Source organism: Malus sylvestris, chromosome 13 (assembly GCF_916048215.2).
Source record: "Malus sylvestris chromosome 13, drMalSylv7.2, whole genome shotgun sequence".
Classification (NCBI taxonomy): Eukaryota; Viridiplantae; Streptophyta; class Magnoliopsida; order Rosales; family Rosaceae; genus Malus; species Malus sylvestris.
The window spans coordinates 31,158,537-31,163,139 of NC_062272.1; the positions used below are offsets into that span (position 1 = coordinate 31,158,537).

A 4,603-nucleotide genomic window follows, 5' to 3' on the forward strand; every position below is an offset into this window, starting at 1 on the left:
TGGTGTAGATCTAGATTCATTGACTAGTTAATTTCTCTAGTCAAATAGTTGAAGGAAGAAACTGACGTGAATAAAAAAGAGGTCAGTTTAAATATTTGAAACTTGAAAAACTTGACCACAAACCTAGAACGAAATCACAAAGACAATGCTACCCTAATATGCAACAATTTGGGTATTTAGTTTTGAATGTGATTTTGTGGCTAAGGCTTCTAAAGAAGAACACAAGAGGCAGCTCAAAGCTAAAACACACTATCTTCTAGAAATACAAATCACTTAGCCAAAAAGAAATTGGAATGATACAGAGAAGATTAGCATGGCCCCTGCTAGGGATGGGCAAAATACCTATGGGTTTGAGTAACTGTGGTTACCCGCTCTTTTAATGTTCACGGTTACAGTTATGGGTAACCATTTAGACGAACAAATGGTTATGGGTAAAACCGTTTATTCGTGAAATTTAAATGTACAGTTATGGGTATTACCCGCTGTTATAACGGGTATCCAGCGATTATGGGTATCGATTTACCTATTTAATTTAATATATGTAAAATTAAAAACCCTAAATTTTCAATCTCTTCGCTAGACTTAGAGTCTCAAACACTTTATCCCCCACTCATCTCTCCTTCATCGCTGCCCTTTTTCTAATCCCTCCCTAGTTGCAGAAGTTCGATTTTTGCTCTCAAGTGCTCACTTGCATTAGGCCTTGCTATGTTATTTGGCTTGTTGTATAACAAAGAAAACAGATACTGGTTAGGCATCACCATTGCCATCAGTTTTGTAACAGGTGGGCAAGCAACATTCACAGTTACAAATGCCCGAGTTCAAGGAACGGCACTGGGATCGATCTACGAGATCTTATGGTTTTTTATCTTCATGGACTTGAGAAATTTAGGCTCTTACGACTCATACCTTGGATCTTTATCTGCCATTTTCTTAGGTATAATAGGATGTATGGCCAAGCTGGTGGAGTGTTGAAGTTTCGTTCGAGTGCAAATATAAGGATAGTATAGTGGCACAAGTAAGGGTGTTGAATCATAGGGGCTGATAAACAACTTAGTAAAACCTTTGACTCTTACATATTAGCATTAGTTAATGACTCCTATGATTAAAAATTGGGGGGGGGGGGGGGGTTTAAGTAATTTTGGAAAAGAAATAAACACAGAAAGAAAAGGGAAAAATTAGAACCATCTAAAAATAAACTTAAGACATGAAATAGGTTAGAAACGTTTTTGGGACATAAATCTGACTTAAAATGAGGCCTTCCCCTAAACATTCATGAATCAATGAGATGGTCTTTTAACTTATCCATTTCAAATGCATAACTACGATGTTCACATATCTAGCATGGCATATAACTAGATTGTATGAATCCTCACTTTCTTTGTATGTTAGATGCATGGCATATAAATCAAACTTATATTAGTAGGTGCAACGTAGCATGGCATATAACTAGATTTTGCACCTAGAGAATGAAGAGGATTATGAACATCACATGAACCCTAGAACATGGCATTTATCCTAGATTTTCATGGAATCAGTTTACATGATTTGTTGGCATCATAAATTGGTTTTGCTTCACACTGTCTTGATCAAGAGTGTGTGAAGCTTTTGAGAATTGTGGTTGCCCTCCATTGATGAAGCTCTTGTTGGCACCATAAATTGGTTTTGCTTCACACTGTTTTGATCAAGAGTGTTTGAAGCTGTTGAGAATTATGGTTGCCCTCCTTTGATGAAGCTCTTGTTGGCACCATAAATTGGTTTTGCTTCACACTGTCTTGATCAAGAGTGTGTGAAGCTTTCGAGAATTGTGGTTGCCCTCCATTGATGAAACTCTTGTTGGCACCATAAATTGGTTTTGCTTCACACTATCTTGATCAAGAGTGTGTGAAGCTTTTGAGAATTGTGGTTGCCTTCCATTGATGAAGCTCTTGTTGGCACCATAAATTGGTTTTGCTTCACAGTATCTTGATCAAGAGTGTGTGAAGCTTTTGAGAATTGTGGTTGAACTCTTTGATGAAGCTCTTGTTGGCACCATAAATTAGGTTTACTTCACACTGTCTTGATTAAGAGTGTGTGAAGCTTTCTACGAGTTGTAGTGTTTGCATTGTTACAAAGGGGAAATGTTTGAAGCAGATGCAAGAGGGCTGAATAGCTTGATCTTCGTATGCCATGCACTGAAGTTGTTGTTGGCTTGCAATAAGACTTTGTTGGTGACTATAACTCTTGTTGAGCATAAGTGCTCCTCTAGTTGAGTTGTCAAACTTGAGGGTTTTTTATTATTTGTGAATACTAGAAGTTCACATGTACAAGCTGTACCATTCATCTTCTGGTAGCTGGAATGAATGGTGAGTTGCTTTCATCACTTGGTTGGTGGTACGAAGGTGAGTTCCTTCTTCCCCTGGTTGGTAGCATGAATGGCAAGTTGCCAAATGATATTAGAGTACGGGTTGTAAATTTCATCACCTGGTTGGTGGCATGAAGGAGAGTACAGGTTATACATTTTATCACCTGGTTGGTGGTATGAAGATGAGTTCCTTCTTCACCTGGTTGGTGGCATGAATGAGAGTACGGGTTGTACATTTCATCACCTAGTTGGTGGCATGAATGGCAAGTTGCCAAATGATATTAGAGTACGGGTTGTACATTTCATCGCCTGGTTGGTGGCATGAAGGAGAGTACGGGTTGTACATTTCATCACTTGGTTGGTGGCATGAAGATGAGTTCCTTTTTCACCTGGTTGGTGGCATGAGTGGCAAGTTGCCAAATGATATTAGAGTACGGGTTGTACATTTCATCACTAGGTTGGTGACATGAAGATGAGTTCCTTTTTCACCTGGTTGGTGGCATGAGTGGCAAGTTGCCAAATGATATTAGAGTACGGGTTGTACATGTCATCACTTGGTTGGTGGCATGAAGGAGAGTACGGGTTGTACATTTTATGACCTGGTTGGTGGCATGAAGATGAGTTCCTTCTTCACATTTCATCACCTGGTTGGTGAGAATAAGGGCAAGGTGTCTAGGCACATTGTAACAAGTGTCGAATGACATAAAATATGTTGAACCCTTTCAAAGCACAGTTGGCTTATGTATGAATGTGTTGGAATGTATGATTGAACGAATATACTGTGAAGCTGTTCGTTTATTTGTATAGTCTTGTTGACATATACTTAGACTTTGTTTCATGTTGGAAGCATTCATGTTGAAGCTTTGAACCCGAGTGTTTCATTGCTAGGAATGTAAGAGGATTAGGATCGAGTTGTCTAAATCACCTTTTTATTGAATTCATGCCAAAAAGTCTTCGTTACATAGGATGCCGAACGGTTGAAGCTTAACACTTGTACAATGTGAGTTTACTTGTAATAGTACTTCAAGTGATCAGCGTTCCATTGATGGCCAAGGGTCTTGCCATCGGAGCTTCTAAGCTTGTAGGAGCCAGGGCGACTGATGCCAACAACTTCAAATGGTCCATCCCAGTTTGGACTAAGTGTTCCTTCACTTGGGACTCTGTCGCAGAGTAATCTTTTCTTCAATACCCGTCCCCCACTTTGAAAGAACAAGGTTTGACTCTTGAGTCATAGTAATTGGAGATGCGCTGCTTGTAGGCGACATTCCTCAAGTGAGCCTGGTTTTTATGTTCCTCGACTAGATTTAAGTTGAGGGTAAGTTGTTTGTCATTTTCACTTGGCACGTAGTTCTGGACTCGGAACGCTACTTGCTCAAGCTCAACTGGGACAACTGCCTCTATACCAAAGGCAAGTGAGAATGGGGTTTCTCCTGTTGATGTCCGATATGAAGTGCGGTATGACCAAAGAACTTGGGGTACAAATTCTGGCCAACAACCTTTAGCCTTGTCCAAGCTGGTTTTCAAAGTTCGCTTGATTATTTTGTTAATGGCTTCAACTTGTCCATTAGACTGGGGATGAGCTGGGGAGGCAAAACATAAGTTGATGTTGAACTTAGAACAGAACATCCTGAACTTATTGTTGTCGAACTGTCGCCCATTGTCAGTGACTATCACATTGGGAATGCCGAATCTACAAATGATGTTCTTCCATACGAAGTCTTCTATTTTTACCTCAGTAATGGTTGCCAAGGGTTCTACTTCGGCCCACTTTGTGAAGTAGTCAACTGCAACGATTGCATAGCGAACCTTGCCCTTCCCTGTAGGCATTGGGCCGATCAAATCAAGTCCCCATTGGGCGAAGGGCCAAGGGCTGATCATAGGAGTGAGCGGCTTGGGAAATGAGTGAGGAATAGTTGCATAGTGTTGACACTTATCACATGAGCGGGATATTCTGATGACGTCTTGGTAGAGTGTTAGCCAGTAATATCCTTGGCGAAAAGCCATATGTGCTAGGGATCGAGATCCAGCATGTTCTCCGTAGACTCCTTCATGTATTTCCCGAACGATAGTTTCCGCCTTTACGGGCGTAAGGCATCTTAGGTATGGTAGGTTAAAACCCCGCTTGTAGAGTTGGTCATTAATGATCAAGTAACAGGTAGCTTTGTATCGAATCTGCTTAGCTTGGACTTTGTCATTTGGAAGGGTGCCATGAGCAAGGAATCTATAAATCGGGGTAATCCAACTATCTCCTTGTTGTAAGTT

The 4,603-nt window shown here is 40.5% G+C and overlaps 1 non-coding gene across 1 annotated transcript; it reads left to right on the forward strand.

Moving 5' to 3' along the window:
* The first annotated feature begins 256 nt into the window (after positions 1–256).
* LOC126598246 (U6 spliceosomal RNA) lies at positions 257–364 on the forward strand. Its single transcript, XR_007614760.1, has one exon. It is a non-coding gene; the product is annotated as a U6 spliceosomal RNA (small nuclear RNA).
* The last annotated feature ends 4,239 nt before the right edge of the window (positions 365–4,603 follow it).